The sequence below is a fragment of the Gadus macrocephalus genome, chromosome 3 (genome assembly GCF_031168955.1).
Source record: "Gadus macrocephalus chromosome 3, ASM3116895v1".
NCBI classification, from domain to species: domain Eukaryota; kingdom Metazoa; phylum Chordata; class Actinopteri; order Gadiformes; family Gadidae; genus Gadus; species Gadus macrocephalus.
This window is the reverse complement of record NC_082384.1, coordinates 21,796,645-21,820,013: the sequence shown is the minus strand read 5'-3', so window position 1 is coordinate 21,820,013 and position 23,369 is coordinate 21,796,645. Positions and strand designations below refer to the sequence as shown.

The window sequence follows — 23,369 nt, the reverse complement described above, 5'->3', positions numbered from 1 at the left end:
GGCTTCCCTCTCGCCCGCTGAATCGCCTTTTCCCTTTTTTTTTCTATCCGCTGGCGAGAACAGAACTTTTCACATTTAATAAGGGAACAAAACGTCTGACGCGGGAATCGATGCACTTGTCATTCACAGCTTTGTTCACATCTGGAAAGGTCATGAGCTGAGCCCCCCCTTCCCTCTCAAATGTCGATTTCCCATAAAAAGTATGGATCCCCCTCCCCACCACCCTGCCCCACCACCCTGCCCCACCACCCTGCCCCACCACGCTGCCCCACCACCCTCCCCAACCACCCTGCCGCTGCCCCCCAGAGGCAAGCGGGGAAACGGGCCCGGTTAAGTGCTGCCTGATCCTCCAAGCAGTCTGAGGTGGTGGGTTCCCACCCATTAGCTGCACATGCACATTACAGTATAAATAATGTCACCTGTGCCATTAGCCGCACAGACGCAGCCTTGGAAAGCCACATGTCTGCCGTATAACTTCCAGCGACATGGCTGTCGATTTCCTTTTTTTTTTTTTTTTTTTTGCATGCCTCTATGGAAATGCAACTCAACGCTTTCGTGCCATTTATAGTCGCAAGCTGGATTTATTAGTATAATGAATCCTAATGGCTTGAATTCAATATTAGTATTCATCTTTCATTAGGTTATGGCGACGTTAAATGGACTAGCTAGGGGCAGTTGGGAAATTCAACCAGCGCCTGCATTATAATATTGTAATTAAATGCATTTCCATAAAGTGCGTATCCCATTTCCTTAATTATTAAGATTAATCACAAGGCCAAATCTGGGGTTTGGGAACAGGGGGTCAAATCCTGTGTTGCAGGATTCAGGGAAGCTCATCTCGGTTTAATCAACTCGTCACCTCAATGAGATTCAAGCCAGCACACGAGGAAGCTGTACTTTGCCGTTCTGAAAGGACAGAGGGTGTATGTGATTTGATGCTAAACAGGAGCAATTTTGATTATGGTATAAATTCTTACAATCTGAAGTAGCTCTCTCTCTCTCTCTCTCTGTCTCTGTCTCTGTCTCTGTCTCTGTCTCTGTCTCTGTCTCTCTCTGTCTCTGTCTCTGTCTCTGTCTCTCTCTCTCTCTCTCTCTCTCTCTCTCTCTGTCTCTCTCTCTCTCTCTCACACAAAAAAAAAAATATATAAATAATAATTTATGTTTGGACTAAATTGAAGGCTGATTCATGTTTCTGTGAAGCTTTATACGGTTGAGGCCTGCTGTCTGGCCGGGCACACTTGAAAAACACAAAAATGAATGTATATGGTTATTAAAAGACCACCATATGCACATCCAGGAGTTCCCTTGGACACCATCATCATCATCAGTTTTCCCGCTGGGCGCATATCTGGCCTTGGGGCGCTACTGCTGGAGAGTTGGAAGTCTCTGTTCCAGCAGCAGCTGTCGAAGACAGACAGGATGTCTGTCTTCGACATCAGTCAGGGTTAGGTACCTTGTCAAGGACACCTCGACACTCAGCTAGGAGAAGCCGGGGATCGAACCAGCAACCTTCAGGTTACCAGCCAACCCGCTCTACCTCCTGAGCTACTGCCGCCCGTAAAACACCAATACATCATTATGCAATTTTCGTGGATTTGTGTGGTGCATTATGATCTAATATTTTGCAGCTAATGAGGAATAATGGTTACTTATCATGCAAACAACAGTGGTCATGCAAACATCTGTCATGCAAACTTCATTGGGTAACAAAGATTACAATAAACACATGTAGGCCTATTAGACAAAATGTATTGCTCGACAAAACAATTCTAAATAGTTCACTTCTATACCAACCTTTTAATATGATATAGCAACATAATTAAGCATATTTCAGAAGATATATGCAAAATCAGATAAAGGCAAAACACCTTTTTTTTTCTTTTAAGCAATTTTTGTATTTGTGTTTCTTTGATGCAAAAAACACTGCAAATGGCCTTAAACTGAGATAATCCTTTCCTTTAAATAGGTATTGCCGTAAAGCATTAACAAGTTTAAAGTCATGTTGTATCTTGTGCAGTGTTGTTCTCTTCACTCTTTAAAAATGTAATTTATCACATTACTTGTTGCTCTTTGAAAAAGTAATATTACTTTACCTATTACACTCTCACACAAGCTTCATTCGTTTCCATGCACTTGTAGCCGGCCGAAAATACTAGAATCCAGTTTTGGTTGTTTAGCCATTTCTGCGGCCCCTGAGAGCTCACCTTTGGTGGGGTGTATTCCCACGAGCGTGACCATATTATGTGGTTGTACAAGGTGTTTCAGTTGGCTTCAGGTCCTGTGATTTGCATTCAAAGGGTCTTAGAGTCTGCAAATTTGACGATGTTCGTATCTTTCCTCTCAAGGAAACAAAGTCTTGCGAATATTCCCAGCCTCTGAATGTAAGTGTCCCTAACTCCTGAGCTAGCTAGCTCGCTTGGTGTCGTGTGTTGTAACTTTATGTAATGTAGAGGATTGTAGTACTATTACTCGTGGGTTACTCACTCAACCATATAATCACATATAGACACAGAGGCAAGGATACAGCCTGATCTTTACTGGCGCTCAAATCATACCACCATCAGACATACCCAGTGGATCACTGAACCCAGCAGTAGTGACACCGTCGAGCACCGAGAGCTCGATCCAATATCCCACATTGTGCGAGTGCGTCGATTACGATAATGAAGCAACGGGGTTAGTTAAGTTCTTACCCTACTCGTGTGGGGAGTAGTACTAGGTAAAGTAATAATATCAATTTAAGCGTCAGTGCCCAACACTGATCCTGTGCCATTAACCTTTAAAATTCATAACTCCACTCTGCTTCTCTGTTGTCAACTGCACCCAAACCTGCACGCCATGCGTGGACTCGGGTCCGACCCATAGAGAGCCCAGCGGCATCCTGTTTACAAAGCCATGACTTTGAAATCATTATGCGAAACACAACCATAAGTCCTATTTAAACATGAAAACGATGTGCTTGTACTTTATGATATCATCTGTGTACTCTGATGAGATTAATGTTATCATGGTTTGAAGAGCCCTAAGATTATGAAGAGCCCAGGAGCGTAGCCAGAGTCATAATTAACAAGGGGGTAAGTAAACAGGCACATTAATGTCACACCATTAATATCATTACAACTCGGTGATTACCTAAGCACTCGGGCATTTTAAAAACCAAGCAGGAACAGGCTTCGTTTTTTTTTGGCATACTGGCCAACTTTGAGGCCTCAGAAATGGAGAGATTTGCAAAACACCATGGGGGGTCTGGGCTCCCCCCCACCCCCCAAAAAGAAGATCCGGTTCACAGTCTTATCTTCCGGCATTCTAGGGATTTTTAAGGGTGTGAAGAATCCCTAAATAAATGGACTGAGAATCAGTTTGAAAACACCTGATGGATGGCCAATCAAAGTCTTGTGGCGTCTCATCTTGTTGCGTTATGATTGGATTATTAACTTAATCTAATTATTAGCCTAGCATTCATGGTGTCGTTGCGTTGCATTATGTTTGGATAGTGTCTTTTTATCACACTATGACAGATAATCTGCGTAAACCAGCCAAGTAAATACAAGCGGCAGGTCTCTCTTTTTATTAATAACATGGGTTTTCCCGTTAATCAGGAAATCATCGAGATAAGGTTGTCCCAAGGTGCCTTCCAGGAGAGGATAGTGAAAACCGGGACTCTCCCGGGAATATTGGTGGAATTAGCAGGTATAGTTGTTGTCAGATTTTGTTTGTTTGTTTAACAACACTTCCTCTGGGAAGCATCACACTGTGCCATTGCAAAGAACATTAACAGAGCATGAAATGAAGATGCAACAGTACATTATTTATGTTTTACGATTAAGTATTTCAGCCTTCAGTCTTGTATCTGCTATGGCCTATATATTTGATCGACACTTTTTAGAACCAAATTCTTCATCAGAAGGTTTTGCAGTCCAACCACCCTAGTCTTTCCTACAAATACAACCTAAGTCTAATGGATCCTTCGTCCATCTGATTCCTTATTTTTGCATTTTCACAGTAAATGGTTTCACATTCAGAGTGCAGAGGAATAACAAAAGTACACGTGTGTGTGTGTGTGTGTGTGTGTGTGTGTGTGTGTGTGTGTGTGTGTGTGTGTGTGTGTGTGTGTGTGTGTGTGTGTGTGTGTGTGTGTGTGTGTGTGTGTGTGTGTGTGTGTGTGTGTGTGTGAGAGAGAGAGTATCATCACATCATCTGTCTCACTACATCCAAGAGCTTTGACATCTTAGTCCCTGCTACGCCAAAGAAAGACACCTCAGTGAATTATTGGCCCAAAGGGCATTTTATTTATCCCAGAGACGGCATGAATGATGACTATTTCCCAGAAGCCAATGGTGCATAGGGGATGTGAATTCAAACTTTGCTTTGCTGGTCAAAGTAAATGCCCTGTAGAAGATCATTTCCATTTCCTAGTCCAAGCCGTTCAGCATCCTGTCCATGCATTTATTTAGGATGCCTGCTGGCTGCCTGGATCGTTGCAGACAATAAGAGAAAATAGTGTGCATGTAAAAGATGAAAAGAGGGATGAATTTGCCTGTTTGTCTGGCATATTTAAATTTTTAAGCCGGGATCGGATTATGAATGAATAACTCATGTGGTATTTATACGAAAAAATACAAAAACAGCAGGACCATCAAACGGAATACACTTAAAATGTGAAATCACCCGGATCAGAAATTCTTCTCCCCCCTTCCCCAAGAAAGACAGGAAAAAAAATCCCGGTATTCAAATGTGACCTATCTTTGCCCAGTGTGTGGTAGCATTGACATGTCTGCATGATGCGTTGCGTTTGATAAAGGGCATATTTGCCTAATATGAGGAGGAGGCTTTGATTGCCTCTTGGATGCGGTTTTGCTTAGAACAGAACGCCTCTGCAAATGCTAGTTGTGATCATTACAACAATCAGGGAGTGCGCACAGCTTAATTAACTCGAGAGGTTGCTAGGTATTCATGATCTAAAAATATAAGGTTGGCATGCACATATCTAACTGTAGTTGTCACTGTGCATTTACCTCCCTGGAGCACATTCGTATTCCCTAACATCGTGCTTATCTTTTCTGTCTTCGCCTCGGCTGTCTTTGTTAGCCAGGAGCCCTGCAACTTTTCCTTCAAACATGGCCCCCTCGATCCAACGATACATGCGTATACACATTTATTCAGTGCTGGTTGAACTGCCATGATGACATCGGCATTGTGTTGTTAGTTCCACATTTCATTTTGCTCTGTTTTGAAAGTGCCTTGACAGCACCGTCACCTCAACCTCACACGCCTGTGGTTTTGTTATTGCTTCATGGCTGATTTAGAGAGAGAATCATTCTCCTGAGCCATAGGTAAACGTCGGACTATCCGTACAGAACTACAAGCAATCCATTGTACCTGAAACTTGATTATCACTCCGGCATATCTTGCCGAACAGCATTTTCGTTCCAAGACAAAGTCATCGCAAACCTCCGATCCAAGGTCGTCCTTAAGTCCGCTCCGAGAACACTCCGGCTCTGCCAGCCTGAGCAAACACAAAGTCTTATCCCGGCGCCATCTGAATGACATGGAGATAATTATCAAGGTGCACCCTTTCCCGATTTCATCAGAAGACGTATTCGTTCTCTTTCTCCCTCTCTCTCTCTCTCTCTCTCTCTCTCTCTCTCTCTCTCTCTCTCTCTCTCTCTCTCTCTCTCTCTCTCTCTCTCTCTCTCTCTCTCTCTCTCTCTCTCTGTGAGACAATGTGACTATTATGTCAAAACATTCCTGTCAGCTATTTTTATCACATCTGCCGCGGAATCGAGTCGTCGCTTACTTCATAAAACAGTAATTACCTAAAATGCTTGGAACATGGGGGAGGGGGAGGGGAGCCCGCAAAGGAAAGGGATGTTTTGGTGCAAACATGATGTTTTCTGGCAGCACCGATAATACCAGAGTCAAGTCAAAAGACAAGGGGGAGCTGTGATAACATGATGTTCCTGAGTGGGCTGCGGAGCGAGCCGGATAGACGGATTCGATAAACCGCGGTCCCCCAGAGCAGGCCCTGCTGTGTAGACGTTCATATCACCTTATTTATGCAGTGAACCACTTCCGTGGCCACTCGGAGGAAACAAACCAAATATGCAATTTTTAGATATGGAGAGGACGAATGACTCAATCCTAAACAATCCTAGCCCCTCGGATTACTTTGTTTTTCTCCGTTTCCCTTGCCTTTTTTTGGGTAAGCTTAAATATGTTATTCAAATGTTTGTGGGGCCTGAGTGTTGCCTCATTGCAACAGTTTCTTAATTAAGCAGAGGAGAACGAAATAAGCCCTGTGACATTCGGACCAAGGACACACACTACCTCCTCACTTCAAACTTGTGTTTAGAACGGGAGATGGTCATAGGCTGCTCCGACTGAATCTTTGCTCCAATGAGGAGCCCTCCATTGACAAGAGGGCCGAACAGAGACTCAATTACAATTCAATTACGGTGTTTTGGAATTTAATATCTGAAGCATCTCAACCGTCGCTCATCGGAGACTTTTTAATATCCGCAAAAATGAAGAGACTCCGTAAAACATCCCGCAGCGAGCTTGCTTGTCAAACGCTGCGCTGTAAATAAAAGCTCCCAATCTACAGGATCACAAAAATCCCCCCCCCCCCCTCACGTCACTCCATATCCCGGACCCTCCCCTTTGAGTCCAAACGCGACGCATTTAATCAGCCGCCGGCTGGGTGATCTCGTTACCCGAGCCACCTTTCAGGAACTCGTCTCTTGGCAAACAATGGGGCCCAAGGTGGTTTCTGCGGTCTTTTATATCCAATCACACCGCCTTGTGTGTGGCTCCGTGCCAGGTAATAGAGTGACCCGGCGGTGGCACCGCCGGACTGGCGCGGTCTACCGGTGACCGGACCGCCGAGCGCTAATTCAGTGCGGCTGACCAGCCCTGCCAGACATGCTGTGGGGCCAGATTGATGATGTTGCTGTTTTTTAATTACTTTTATTTGTGTTTTTGGCAATGGGTGTCTTTGGCCGATTTCTTTTTTTTTTCTTTCTTGTCAGGGAAAACCAATCACAAAGACAAGGATTTACAGGCCCGGTGCGATCGCGTGTGTGTTGCCCTCCGTTCCTCCGAGGTGCTCATTAAACCAGCTTGTCATTTGCAGATAAAGAACTGACTTCCTGCTTTTCCCCGCTAGAAGGGGAGGGTGTTGCTATTCAGATGTGGGTGAACGTAGGACGCTATTGAGATCATCTTACTAACAAGCTTCTCTGTTATGGTAGAGGAACAAAGATCAACCAAGATGGACAGACGCATGATGCAAAGATCTACAGCATAGATGCCATGTACATTTCTGTATAAAATTACTCTGCATGATAAATACATTATATACACATAGGTGTAAGATATTGTGAATAAGTAAGGCACTGACTTTCCAAGTCAGTTGTTAAACCTTCCTAACAAGCTAAATATGTCTTTTGGACGACCAGCACAAGTTTTTATTCTTAAAAATTCCGTCATATTCAGACACTACCCAGTTGTTACCCAATAGGTAGTCTCCAGTCATAAACATAATGATTATCCCTATAGTTCATACCATCGGATAAACATTATGAGGGTCCTTCAGATGGTCCTTGATCGTGAAAGTGCTGCCGCCAGACTCCCAGGGCCATGCGACGCAATATCTCAGTCTATGTTTGCTTCCCCCCAGATTATGAAGCTTCAGCCACTTCCGACGAAAAAAGAAAAGATTATGCACAAAGATATGAATAAGAAATGACCCGCTTTTTCCTCTTGTGCTTATTTTTGTGGAAGAGGAGCCAAGGGAATCTTTACACGGGTAAAGAAGTGCCCTAGTGGTGTCATAGTTCACTTACCGAGTCCTGCAGGGCTGACAATTTGAAACCAAAGCACTCGGTGTTCAGATACGACTTACAACTTGCACAAATCACGTTAGAAGGAAGTGAACTGGCCATGGATGCTAAAGAATATTTTTTTGGGGGGGAGGGAAACCTAAGAATTTATCAGAGACGTCTTATCGTAAATTATTTACAATTGAGTCATTCAAGCAGGCAATTTCTCTTATAAAAGTAACACAGGGTGAAGCCAGACATGTCATTAGTGAGCAGGAAAAGGGTCACACAGGTAGATGCTATGGACCCTGGGGGTCTCATCCAGTGGCGAACACTGTGTCACACAGTAGCAGTCGGAGCCAGAGGTTATTTGCGGTTGGTTTCCAGTTCATAGCTGGCTTTTTCCTGGAGGACACGGATATCTGCTTGGTTCATTAGTCCTAATGACAAATGTGATTTTCAAAATGCTTTCCGCCTCTCGTTAAACAGAACAATAACAACAGTACATCATGCCTCAAAGAAAGACTCCCTTGGTAATCACTGCTAAGTAATAACATATATAAACAAATAACCCCTCCAGCATTGTGTCTCCTCCTCCCCGCTTTCAGTGACTTGAACCAATACTAGAAGCGCGACAAACAGAGGAATACTTACTGACTGTGCCCGCCATTAGATGTGCTGGGAGCAAAAGTGAAAAGACTATTGTGCCAGCACCCATGTCTAAGCAGGTCTTCTCTGACATACAGGGAACAGGGAGACCTTGTGACACCAGTTTATTGGCACCTTGGAAACCTTTCCAGGCAGAACAGGTGCAAGCCTTGCTGACATGTCGGAGCTGTTCCTTGAGCGTGCGCTGTGACGGCCAGTTTATCCTGTGTGCTTTGATTAGTTCAATGCAGCACAGGTGTGCAGCTTCACAGAGCCCCAGAGCCTTATCTGCCCTGTGTTCCAATACCCATGCTACCATACTATTTAGGATGCCAGCACAAGATGTAGTATGTCCCAATACATAGAATGGAAAATGCAGTATGCCAAAAATACCAGGATGTTGTACGTACTTTGCAAGGGTAGCTGCAGTGTTCTCTCTCTCTCTCTCTCTCTCTCTCTCTTTCTCTCTTCTCTCTTCTCTCTTCTCTCTCTTCTCTCTTCTCTCTCTCTCCTCTAATACATTCACGCATTTTCACAACCCAACCATGGATTGTTAATCATCTCTCGCCGGACAAATTAGTCCTTGGCTACTTAAACACAAATCTCTCATTCCTTGAGCCTTAGTGTTTTTTATCCTGATCGGACCTAATCTACACACACTGCCCATGAAAGCAAATGAGCAGCCTCTCCAAAAAACGTGGCAAAATGGATAATGAGGAAACAGACACGGGGAAGATGTTGTACCCGTATGCCACATGTATTCCCACCTCCTCGCTCCCCTCTCCCCGTTCTCATTGTGTTCTGCCTTGAATCCTATTTGCAGAGGATGTTGTCAGTGAGGACGCGGTACAAAAGAGTTGGATCTGTTCTGGAGTCTTTTCTTTAGTTGTGCCCAACCTTACCGCACAGGGTGAGAAATACCAGTTGAAGTGTAACTCCCGGTTGATGACTCTTGCCGCTTCACTCTTTGGTTCCAAGGGGTCGCAATCCCTCCTCTGTCGTCTGGCCCCCGACACGTCTCCGCGGTTCGGAGAAAGTCTTCCTCTCGCTGACGTGTTTATGCGCTGGGAGTCGAGGACCAATTGTTCTTCAAATGGGCCTGTTGTCTGCCTAGTGTCTGTATCTGCGAGCGACGGCGTCTTGACAGGAAAATGTGAATGTGAAACGTTTCAGGAGTGTTTGAAACTGAGCGGGGGAGTATAGAAGGCTGTTGAAGTCTGAAAAATGTGTGTGTGTGTGTGTGTGTGTGTGTGTGTGTGTGTGTGTGTGTGTGTGTGTGTGTGTGTGTGTGTGTGTGTGTGTGTGTGTGTGTGTGTGTGTGTGTGTGTGTGTGTGTGTGTGTGTGTGTGTGTGTGTGGACAGATTGATGAGGCATTAACTGATAGATGTCCTTTAAGAAAGCGCCTGGCTACACCTGAGATGACTATTCCCGGCTGCGTGTGAATCCTGTGACTGACAGTTGCTACTTGACTGCCAGAAGTCAGTAACGCCAAGCTTTGACATTCACTTCTGAGTGTGTGGAGGGGTAATGCTTTACTATTCAAAAGTAAATTCACGTAGTTGAAAACTTTGACATTTACATTTTGCATTGGCATTCGGAAATGTGTCCGAATTGCTCGAGATTGCAGTTCAGTACTTTGAGCAATAATTTGAGAGACAAACAGAGCCTAAAATGTTTGCTCCGCAGCCCTGTCGGTGTCTCATAAGTCACCAATGTGGATTCACAAACTTTTGGGGAATACTAAGACAAGTCAATTGTATTTGTATGGCTCTTAAACCCAATGACAGTCTCAAAGGGTTTCAATGGAACACAATATACACCGTTCTCGATCCTCTGACCTTAAGTTCTCTTAGGACAATGTAAACAAAAACTCCTATACCAGTGAAGAAACCTTGATGAGGAACATAAACAGAACGATCTGTCCCTCCAGGGTTGCAGGGTTGCACCTTGGACATAACGGTAGCATAACAAGCTAAACAGTTGAAGTAAAACGGTTCAGTGGTAGTGGTCATGACTCCTGTCAAAGTTGTGGAATAGCACGTTACAAAAAGTAAGCCAAATGAAAAGTAGCTCAGACTTTGCAGGCGTTCCAGGCCTGGCAGCCGTGTAGAGAATACGTTTACCCAATCAAACTGCACATCAGGACATGATTGATCAATCAAAAGCATGTCTCTAAAGCCAGGGGTGACCATGTTGTGAATGGTCAACGGACTATTTAAGATACTTTGAAGGAAGAGGTCTTATATTGTCAACTTGTCCTTGTCCAAGCCAATTGAGGGATTAGGCGGCAGGATCAAGGAGTGTGCAAACGCATGAATCAAAGCCCTCTGCTCAAATATGGATGCCCTGCTCGGATTTTAAATGAGACGGGCACGTGGTGGTACACACACACGCGCACACACACACACACACACACACACCTTTTATGTTTTGTACGACTCAAGTTGCATACAACTTGTCGACCCTCTACATTGAAATAGATAAACAAGCAACGGCTGTCTGATAGGCACTGTTTAGAACACTGAGCTACAAAGGAACACGTTGATGTTCTCTGAATACTTCTTTGTTTGAACGGGAAGCGTCAGTTTGCAACTCAAATAATCAATTATTTTGATACGTTTTCCAATGATCAATATGCTAATTTTAAAATCTGCATTCATACCGTTTCTGTTACTTTCCTACTTCTTGGCGGGGAGCTGCATATTGCGCATGTGTGGCTGAGCCAGCGAGCTGCTATTGGAGACACAGTAGGATACATAGGTGGGGTAGGCCTGACATTACTAAATAAAGTGCAGGTAGGCTTTGTATGAAAGTAGCACTCTGGCTCATGCTATTGTTTCACCCTCTTATCAAACATCAAGTGTCATATTTCTCCAAAAACTGTTCAGCAAACTGTTTCTGCAAAACTCTTTAAAACCTTTACCTGCTGATTGACTCGGTTAACCACGTCCGTCAGGGTTTAATGTCGCTTTGTGGCTCCCGATGGATCCATGGAGCACATTGGTGGTTACCCCAGCAAGTAGGTGGGCAGCCTTTGAGGACGTTGGTGAGTTTGCTGGAAGCCCTGCAAAGTGGAGCATTTTTGTCAATGGACTGAAGACCCCCACTTCTTTACTCTTTGGCACCACGGCCCCAGCTGTCCTCCCCCCTTGGCACTCTTCCTTAAAGACGTAGGGTTATTGCACTGTGCCTTAACTAAAAAAACGTTTGATTCGGTTTAGTGGTGGGAGTATACTTCACACCGTATGAAGGGTAAACCCACAAGCACACACCGCTTTGGAACAGTGCGAGCAATTACACCGCAGTAAGCAAGAGAAATCAGCCATGGCTTCAGAGATCTTTTACTCCCCAGTGGCAAAAACAAAGGATTTTCTTATTATTACTGAGTATCACCCTTAAGGCTTACAGGATTATTAGTTTAAAACATTCAAAGATGAAGAAACATTATGAACAGTATGAAGAAATACACTTTTTGACGCTATGTACAAGAACTCTGCATTGTGTTATTACTTGAGATGTATACTTTAGCCCTGCTAGCTGTGGCCCTTACCTTCTAATGCTACTACTCTGTACCTCAAGAGGTCACCACCACTGCAGAGTCCAGTCTGCACTCGGTCCAACATGATAGGATGAAAAGGGAGAGATGTCCAGAGGGCATTTTCTAAAATCTTCAATAAATAAATAGATGATAGAAGCAGAAACCAAGACAACAATGGCATTGCTTTTCCACCAGCTCTGGGCGAGGAGAGGAATGATGTTTGATGCTGATCTCGTAACGTTTATTCTAGACTGCCAAGTAAACAGATGTTAATGCTAAAAGCTGGCTACGTAGCAATTGCTTATGATTGCACACAATTCCTTATCCTCGATATCCCTCTTACTACAAGACGAAAATGAAGATTATACAACATTTTCTTTTTATTTCAGTTGTAGCTAGGTTAAAAAACATCTGTTTAAACCCTATGGGAAGTTCATGAGAAATATGCGCATGCACATAAAGGTTTTCAACACGCATCAGTGGTTTTCACATCTCCAAGAATGAGCATAGAGAGTGACCGTGGTGAACCTATTTACATTACTTTTGATATTTCCTAGAATCATGTTTAATAATTAAAATGCAAGGTCTACGACTGGTAAATTGGCATCGTAGGTGAGGTTGACATAGAAAGGCAATATTCCAGATAAATCGTAATATTACTTCCCCTATCCTTATACTGGTGGTGCAACTGGTGTCCAATAAGCGACTGGTGACTTGGTGAAATTCTGTCTAGACAGCAACCTTTCGCTCGTCAATCTTAACCGTCTGTAGCGTACACCACCTTCCGGAGGTGGTTTTGACAACGGTTGATGACATCTCCCGTGTCACCATTCCCACCTGTCTCGATTGGAAAAACATCTCCCTTTGCATCGTGATCTCAACACCGTTTTCAAAATGGGATTTGAAGATATATTAGAAAAACTAAGTAAACATCCAAAAACAATTTAACACAAACTGCAGTCTATCATTGCTCTGTGAAATAGTGATTATTTAATGTGAGAATTTACAAATATTCTACTCTAAATAGCTATTGCAAACAGTTACAAATATATTGCTGGAGGACAACTTATGATAAGGTAAAGTGTGTGTGTGTGTGTGTGTGTGTGTGTGTGTGTGTGTGTGTGTGTGTGTGTGTGTGTGTGTCTCATTTGTACAGGAATTTTGCCCTTCTGTCCTTCATTTGTAAAACCTCTCAATGTCCTATTATTGAACTCAGAAGTATTTCTGATTTCTTCTCTCCCTGGCGAGCGCAGCTCAGGCATGCAGGCGATCCTTTGTCATGTTGTCCCTCAGGAAGTTTTTTTTTCTACTTTAAAGTAGAAGAAGAACCTCTGATTCTGCTGTTGTCATGGATGTGGTGTGATGAGAATCTGCAGAGGATTGACAAGTCTCCGTATATGTGTTCTGAAGGGTCTCCTAGGGCCCTATGATTTCCGCGATAACGAAAACGCGGAAGGAATCACGGAATCTGACAATAAAAACGGAATCTGCTGATAATCTTTTTAATTATACAGGAAAGTATTAAAAGTAACAAAGTTACAATTTAAAACGGGCCTGTCTCAGTAGATTCCTGTTCTGCAGCACATATAACATGTAACAGGGACAAGGCACATCACGCGTCACATTTACAATATGCAGCGGAATGCAGCGGAATTCGCCATTATTTTGGTGAAATTCAGTTTCGAGGGAAAAGGGAAACAACACAGGTGACATTAACGTCACTGAATGTTTAGCAGTCACTCCCACAAAAATGTAAAAAAAAATCCCCGGTCCACCACTCCAGCCTAGGTGGCGGGAATGCAAACAATAGGTCCCGCTCCCGCTCCTAACAAGTAGCCGAAGAAGAAGTTAAAGCGCCCGTAATTCGGTTCTAACCCCCAAATTCAGAGCCGAACAATATCCAAAACACTTCCATCACTCAGGTGATCAGCTGTTTTGTAGAATATGTCAACATACTATCGATTGGAAACGCAAAGATACGTGCGATGACCACTTGAAGTCCAAAATCCATATAAAAAACAATGAACGCCGTAGCCAGGGCACGCCCCTTCAAACCACAATTTGGGTTTATAAAAAGAGTTTATAAGCACTTTATTATTTATGTCATGTTGTTTTTATTTGAAGCACTAAAAACAGTGCAATGTTGGGATGTTTTAATAAATGTAGTCTTCTATCTGATTAAATTGTAAGAATTTTATTCTTTCGCACTTATTTGACACTCGTTTTGATGATTTAAATTGCTTAAAGTGTAAAAACGGAATTCATGAAAATTAAAACGGAAAAAACGGAATTTGGAAAAAAATACAACGGAATTTGGAAAAAAATAAAACGGATTTCATAGGGCCCTAGTCTCCATGAAACACTGGAACAGAGTCAGGGTTCGGAGCCGGCGTTCTCATAGATCATGGATCATTCTGCTTTGAGCTGGGCCTTGTTAATTGGTTTCCAGTGCTGAATATGGGAACTTTGACGGTGTGGTCCATTGATCAAGTCTCCTTGCTGTAGAGTGGCGCTGATGCCCGGTGAAAGAGAAAGGCTGCTTAGCATGATCCATCACACACCTATGTAATGATACATGACAATCAAACACTGCCTGATATCCGGAATGTGAAATTACCAGATCTTGACTCTTCAGTGTTGACCTTCCTCAGTAGCTGTGGTAAATGAAACCTATCACAAGGTAGTATCATGTTTTTGTAGAACTATTTTACTATCACACAGGAAGTGAAGAAGGCCAACAGCAAGACATAGCAGAGGGTCATTTTACACATCGTTACACATTAAAACATAATAAAATAAGTTAAAACCCAGAATTGAGTATCTTGTAAACAGAACTTTTTTACAGCTTACTCTTGTTGTCTACCGCTGTTCCCCTCCTCATTGTTTTTTTATGGCCTGCTGTTGCACAGATCCCCATTATTGACCATGCATAGAAGGAAAGGAGTCCCTGATCCAAAACACAAGTTGCCTCTCACAATCGCAGTTTCAGAAGATAAGCTACGAGAGTCGTACAGTGTCTGATATTGTATACTGTAATTAATAAAATGTGTCTACATTATCTTAAGTTGAATTCCGATTCACTGTCTTTAACATGTTGAAGCAAGTATTCATGAGTCACTCTAGTTTGTTCAGATATGCACATTTGTTTTTAGACTGTTTTCAATGAAAACAATGTTTTCATAACAAGTGTTTTTTTTCTTTACCAATAATAATTATTATTAACCAGATGGGCGTCTTCTGCATGTCCACGTCTGGCATGATCTTGCGAAACAATGCCAGATAAAAAGCAGAAATCCTCCACATTTGGCCTTCTCTCAAAGCCCCCGGCTTCTCTGACAGTTGGAGGATCAAAGTTACCCCAGTCTCTGATGGTCTTGGAACCCAGCAGGGGGTCATCGCCGCTCATATCCAGCGTTAAAACCAAGACTGCGGAATTTCCACCTTTTTCCACCTTGAAGTTTCCGGACGCCTCTTGATCAAGCACGGTGGTTTCGCTTGAATGACCGAGAGAAAATGCAGCGAATCCGCCCAGGTCTGGAAAAACCAGCCCTGACCCTGGGGATGTGTGTCGCATGCTGCATGATGAAGTTCATCTGATGGCCATAGCAGTGGACGTATAGTGCACTGCGTGAACATCTTTTACCTACCGCCGCAATGCCCATGTGGCGTCCCTTATCTTCATGGCTACCCCCCCTGTTTGGCTTCAGCTGTTCGTCTTCTCTCTTATCCTTCAGGGAGGACAGTGCTGAGCCTCTCAGAACGGAACAGTCACAGGTCATTGGTTGCTACCTGAGGAGGCGTTGACTTGAATGTACCGTAGCATACGCAGCAACTGTCATTGGGTGGAAGTGTCAGTTGTCTCTGCCTGAATTGTGTGTGTGTGTGTGTGTGTGTGTGTGTGTGTGTGTGTGTGTGTGTGTGTGTGTGTGTGTGTGTGTGTGTGTGTGTGTGTGTGTGTGTGTGTGTGTGTGTGTGTGTGTGTGTGTGTGTGTGTGTGTGTGTGTGTGTGTGTGTGTGAGACAATATCTTCGGTTGTCACACACATCCCTGATTAAAACAGATTCTTTGAGGATTTGGTTTCGTTGTGGCCGCACAAGGCCAGCGCAGACCCGCAGTAATTAAGTTATCTTTGATAAGATATGCCTGTATCTCATTCATCTCTTTGTTTCCTCATCCAAATCCTGTTAACTCCATGTTTTCAATCGTACACTTCTGTTTCTAACATCTAGGATAAATGTTTCAAATACCTTGACCCTGACATTTCCATGTTTTCTCTGTCCCCAGACATTTTTGAAAATAAGCATTGGAAACAAAATAAGGCATTTACCTGACAGCTAGCCAAGCCTTTCTGTTGTACCAACAAGAAGCCTCGTGGACTAGATGGACTATTACCTTTTAGGCTAACATGTTCTTTGATTTTGATGTCAGGTTGATCTGGCCTGAGCTCCTTGACTTGTAGTTTGTCCAACAAAGTTCTCATTTCACAAGGATTTTGGAGAAGAGATCTTCATGAAATTGAGAGCGGCTGAAGTCCTGTGTCTTGAGTGCCCACATTCATCATTGTAAATGTCAATAATGTCAGGTATCCCTACTGCAACACAGACAGACTCTGCTTGGGGCGATGAATAAATCGCCCTTTAGGCATCAGATTCAAGGAGGTGTTTGGCAAAATTTGTGTTGCTTAAAATAAGTAATTATTGTTGGGTTAGAAAAAAAAGACAAACACTTTCTAGCATGGAGGGTGGAGGTGTCCTATCGCTATCTATTGGCAAGCTGTACCTGTATTTATTCATATAGCAGAAAAAAAAAAAAATCATTATTTGAATAACTCAATCAATACAATCTATTGAGGTTGACAATAGATAACATTTTGCAGTTTCATAGTTCACGGCCCTTTGAGGCAATCAAGACAGGTCGAAAATATAAAAAAAATAGAAGGCAAACCAAAGACTGATTTAAACTTTTCCATGTTCGCCTTTGAAAGAAAACACAATACTTGGACAGGGCAATATCTGCAAACATGTTCTCTTCCCTGTTTCGGTTAAATCTGTTATTATTTTAAGCTGATGAAATGTGTTTATCTGAATGTGCTCTTTCCTTCTACTTCAATGCTCCAATGTTCAAAATGTACGGACGACAAAATATACACCCCTATCTTGATCGAATTCATATTACGTCATATCAACTCAAGTATGCGAGAAAAAAAATATTTTGAGTAGGGGGAACAGTCTCTTAGGTCTCCAACGTCACATTTCCAGTGGGGGAAGTTAACATGGGAGTTATCTATAAGTCACTGCAACTGATCTAGAGCATCAAATACGGCGTCAACCAAATGACACCCAGCCATGATGGGTATGATAACCAACAACATGGTAAACTATGGAAATATTCACAACCAACTTTTTTTTTTTTAATTAAGCTCAAACTAGATAAACACAATTACTCCATTATGCCATCATTCCCTATGTTTCGCGCGAGACAGTGCACGGCTCAGTCAAGGTGAATTTGGATTATTATTATTACAGAAATATATATTCTTTTCATAATAATTATAATTAAATGTTTGCAATGCAGCAGTTGTTAAGCTTGATTTACATTTACATTTAGGGCACTTAGCAGACGCTTTTATCCAAAGCGACTTACAATAAGTTCATTTGTCATAAGAAGTGCATCAATATATCGCTGTCCGTACTGAAAGGATGTTCATAGAACCAAGTGCAAGTACAACATTCGCTAGGCTAACCAATTCCCCGAGTTACAGCAATGATAGCAGCTACTGCAGTTGCTATACAGTTGAGTACTATAATACAATACAATACAATACAACACAACACAATACAGTGTACAATGGTGGCCAGAAGGGGGAGGGTGGCTATGCAGTGTCGAGGTGGACCCTGAACAGGTGAGTCTTGAGTCTTTTTCGGAAGATAGTGAGCGACTCTGCGGTCCTGAGAGCGGAGGAATATGCAGCTAGATGACTGCATAACAACATTTCATTCATCTCAATCAATCTATTTATACTGGATAACGTGTAACTTTAAACGGAACAAGGCCTCGAACCTTCAACATTATTGTGCCTATCTTCCAAATCACTGACCGGGTGCAGAGGGCATAACTCCATGTCAATTACCTCCCATCCTGATTGATATACAAATAATCTAATTGAAACGGTACAGGCCACATTTTAACTCTATAATCCACTTTAATCTATTCACCAATTAACACGTGAATAATTTATTCTCCCCACATCGAATTACCGGTAGTTTGAACCCGCTTCTCTACTTCTGTATTCATTGATGGAAAAAAAACACCCAGGAAAAAAGAGAACATTAAATCAGAGACTTTGGGGCGCCCTGGCGTTCCATTATGGCTCAGTCCTTATGGCAGCGACCCGGGTTCGATTCCTGCCCGGGTTTATTTGCTGCATGTCCCCCCCCTCTCTCTCCCCACCTTCCTGTCCAACTCTCACTGTATCTTCATGAATAAAGCCTAAAAAAAGCAAAAAAAGAAACGAATTCCGAGCCTTATAACTGCTATTGATTAAGGCCATATTCAGCTCATTGTGCAGCTTAGCAAGACAATCCTAAAAGCGGGCACTCAGCAAAAAACACAAGTGAAACGCCTTCTGCACCTGCTGGCTTCTCCTCGCCATCCGTAATGACTCTCACTCGTTTATGAATCCTCAGAGGTGTAAAGGTTAGGAACTATCATCAGATTAACCATTGATTTCGATTAGCGCTGCCTGTTACTAAACAACCTTTGTCTGGCCGCCATCACTGACGCGTATCGATTACTCCGCTTGTTCTATTATGTTTGATTGCTACAGCTCGCCCTGTCATTCCCAAAACCAGATTACCAGCGCTCCTCCTCGCGGCTTCCCCCCTTTTATTCCTCCTCCGGTTACACACGTACACCCGTCGCGGACGCCTTGGCCACGGAGAGTCCTCGGCGGGGAAAGTTGGCCGTAACCAAATGGTAATGAGGTTGCCCTACAAGGTGGGCGTTCGGCGAAGGCCGGGGAAAGGTCAAAATGAACAATTACTTCAGGGGAATAAGGGGGAGACCTGCAGTAGGCATCAGCAGTTAGGGCTGGTTAAGAATTCAGCCGCTATTGACGTCTCTTTTGTGTTGCGTCAGCGGGGTTTGGAAATAAGCGGCCGTTTACTGTCATGGTCTGGATATATGTATATATTTTATATATGTGTGTGTGTGTGTGTGTGTGTGTGTGTGTGTGTGTATATATGTGTATTTATACAACGGGCGGCCTAAATCCAGCAATCTGATTGGTTCCTAATTTATAGCCATCTCATCGTCTGGGTTTAACAAAGAACATTTTTCCTTTAGGTTTTCGATAAATTCTTTTTTTTCTTTTCATCATGATAAAATACTCTCTGTAACTTGAACAGTTGGTGCTTCAAACACATAGGGTTAAATTTGTTGATTGATTCTTGGGGATACCCATTCATGCATCTCAGAGAACATATTTAAAAGTAATTAAAATAACTCACTGCTAGCACAGCTGTGTTTGCCAAAAATTCTAAGGACTCTCTTTGGAGATTTTTTAGGGACTATTTTGTAACTATACGCTGGGGGATTTTATGCCTATAAATAGTGGCCCTGTTTACATGAGACAAATCCAGATCTTTAACTGCTTTTGAATCTAGGTTGTATTTAGATTGAAAACTCCTCTGTTTGAATTTAGATATCTCAGAGAATGTTTGGTTTGTGGAGTACCAATTTACAATGCTTTAAACAATGTTGTTTTGTGTGGTTTTGTGTGATGTTTCAGAGACATTTGCCTATGACATCCCCCAGTCTTTATCGACCAGTGAGGCATGGGCTCAGCAAGGGACTTGGCCGCGTTTGCTTCGGCTAGAGATTGTGTCTGGATGAGAACCTACCTCTTCGTCAATCTTGATTGATGGTGGCATATACTTCCTCCAGAGGTTTGGAAAGCCCTTGTCTACATCTTGTACAGCACACGTCTGTTTATGTAGAGACAACCTCTCCCTTTGCATCCTAATCCCACATCCGTTTTCAAATTGTAACTTGGCTATGAAACAGTGAATGACTATGTAGATAGGCCAAGAGCCATCTAGAGAGAGAGTTGCGCCAACATAAGATGTTTTTCAGCTAGTTCGAATAAGGGCTTGGCGGGCTATTTGAATATGACTTTAATGCGTAAATATAGTAATAGAATTGGGATTTCTAGAAATTACGAGTCAAAGTAAAGTATATTTTCTAATATTTGAAGACTAATGTGCAAGCGTTACCTACCTTGTTTGAAAGTTGTATGTTACATTGGTTAAAGAGCTTGTGTCTGTGTATTGCTTTGTATGGATGAATAAAATAAATGGAATAAACTCAGAAACATGAATAGCCTGCCAAGCAGTCTGTCTGTGCCCTTTTCACCGTGTGGTCCTTTTCCTATTGTCTGCTGGGCTGCATGGGGATGCTCCAATCTCTCTGAGTACGGAGCACAAAGGTTCCCCACTGACATGGAGAGGAGGTGAAAAAATTGTTGGCTTAAATAACCAGCAACAATCTAACTATAATCTAAGATTACAAAAACAAAATAATATTTGAGTCAAACATATCAAACACTTGGATTTGATATGGTTAAAAGACAACTGCTCTACCTCATTCAAGATGAGCAACAGGGAATGCCATTGCAGGACCCAGAGAAATGAGATTCCTTGGTTGCAGGCTGAGGATCCTGCCTCATTGCAGGGAGGCTTCAGGCTCCATTGATCCCCTGTGGTTCCTGTGCAGAGAGAGAGAGAGAGAGAGAGACCTACCTACACAGGCTTGGACTGAAAATTGCCTTGGGAGTTGAGGCGAGGCCTTTGTTCCCTAGCTTGTGCTATACAACTTCTTAGCGATCATCAACATCTTCTGCTGCCGATGTTCATCGAGTGGCATTAGTAACTTATGTGGTAGGAATCTGCAAAAGGATGTATCAATGTTGTTGGTTGTTAGTAATACACAGTATTATTATAAATGAATTATAAAAGTAGTCGTATACAGATTACTTTTATAATACAGTTGGACAAAGCATGCAGAGTATGATTCATTTATTTATTTTATGTTTTAGAACATCTATTTTTAACTTGTAACTTCAATCTCACTTAATTCCTCCATCTCTACCTTTGCCATCAATTCAAAATCAGATGAGCTGCAACATAATATAGACGGGTAAAAGCAAGCCTAGGAGTCTAAAATATCAAAATCGATGTATCACAAAATTGCTCTCTACATATTGTGTAATGTTTTATAATACTTGCTGATTTTCTAAAATTCACAACCTCAATCCACCACTGTTCAATCACACAATGTTATATTTGAAAAAAATAGAAGCCTTTTTTCTTATTTCGTAACATTGGATGAAATAACTTCGTAGGAGATTTACAATTGGTGGTTTCCGTAGTCTAGTGTTCCCTAAATCTACTTATTTAGATGGGATAATCCACTTAAATCTTTTAATACACATGTACATGCGCATTGATTCAGATGTGCTGACAGGGCCGTTGCACCAAGTCCTGCCCCCCTGCGCTGAAATGTTGACGGGGGGGGGGTGGAAGGAGCAATTGTTGACGGGGGGGGGGGGGGGGGGGGGGCCTAGTGCTATGGGCTGGTAGTTAATTATTATTATTATTATTTTTATTTATTTTTTTGTGGGCCCCCCCTGGGCTGTGGGCCCCTAGAATCGTCATCACCTTTCACCCCTTTACGACGGCCCTGTGTGCTGATAATATACAATCAAATTATTTCAATGTCTTAACCTTTAAAAGTGCATCACAAAAGGTCTATTGCACTGGAACTCCAGTGCTTTGCTGTAAGGACCAGCTATCTATTGAGAGTTTCTCCGATCCACTATTGCTGTTAAATAATGGTCAATTGGAGAGAACTGAGACAACACAACTCTCTCTTAACGGCTCGGGTTAGGCCAATGATAAAACGGGCTCGTACAATGTGACATAGGAATGTTATTGGCAGTGAGAATGAGTGTTTCTCATGTGAGTAGCCTATAGTTACGGTATATTTACCTTTTTAGGATCTTACAATACTTTTACACAAAAAATGGTGGATTACCTGCAACTAAAAAATCCAAGATGCACTCTGATGTACACGCCCCATAAACCAATACATTTGGCGAGTGAGTGACTGTGGAGCTTATAAATAGTAAATAACTATGTTGCTAATAAACAGTACCTTAATTTTAGCTAATAAACAGTGACCGACTATTAGGCCAATAAACAGAGAATGTATATTTGGCTAATAAACAGCAAATGACTGTTTGGAGATTAAACAGTGAGTGACTGTTTGGCCAATACAGATTAGAGGACTGTTTTAATCTCATCTCACACATGGCAGGCATGCCGGCTGCAAAGGTTCAGTGCATTCCGATCAAGTTATCTGTCCAATGGAAGAGTTATGCTACAAGTTCATCTCAAAGTTTCAAGGTAAAACTTGTATTATTTAGACTTCCAATAATCAGTTATAAGCATTATTATATTTAACAGATTTTGTTGCCTCTCTCCCTGCATTATACATAAAAGGTGTATGATCGGCTGATAATGCCTGGCACTGAGATATAACTCAAGCACAACCCTTAACAAAAGGTAATTAAAAAAATAGGATAATCTAAAAGTAAGTATCAGGCCTTCTCTTATTTCCTTTCAGGGCTCCTAAACAAGGTAATTATTCATTCATCATCAAGAGAGCTGTGTGAGCCAACATAAGGATCAATTATATTCCACAGAACCGCCTTTGTTCAAGAACAGAAGATGTACTAATGAACTGCCTGGGTTTCCTTTGAGTTCAGTTTACAGCCAGGTCTCTCTATCCACACTCTCTCTCTCCTCTCTCGGTCCTCTCTCCCTCTCGTTCTCTCTTTCGTTCTCTCTCTCTCTCTTTCGTTCTCTCTCTCTCTCTCTCGTTTTCGCTCTCCTTCTCCTTTTCTTCCTCTTTCCCCCCCACACACACACACACACACACACACACACACACACACACACACACACACACACACACACACACACACACACACACACACACACACACACAGCACCATCAGTAGTGGCATCGGTAGGAAATGTTGACGTTTGGAATTGAACAGTCGTTGAAAGCGATGCGGGGATAAAAGCCTGATATCCTGCGCACTGGGGGATCTGCCGGGCTCCTCCGGCGACGAGCGAATGCTAATAAAAACCAACCATCGATATCTGGCTTTAATTAACCCTGCCGTGTACTCTCCGGAAACCGCAATATCTCCCAGTGTTCCAGGGGCGAGTTTAGTTGGTTTTCCCTCAGAAGGACGCAGAACATCTGCAGAGTTTAGAGGACACCCCCCCCCCCGTCC

At 42.7% G+C, this 23,369-nt stretch overlaps 1 long non-coding RNA gene across 1 annotated transcript in view; it reads left to right on the top strand.

Annotated features, from left to right (window-relative positions):
- LOC132453591 (uncharacterized) overlaps positions 1–20,581 on the top strand; it is a 48,104-nt gene extending 27,523 nt beyond the window's left edge. The window contains exon 3 of the long non-coding RNA XR_009524739.1: positions 19,797–20,581. This is a non-coding gene — a long non-coding RNA (uncharacterized LOC132453591). The remainder of the gene's footprint in view (positions 1–19,796) is intronic.
- The last annotated feature ends 2,788 nt before the right edge of the window (positions 20,582–23,369 follow it).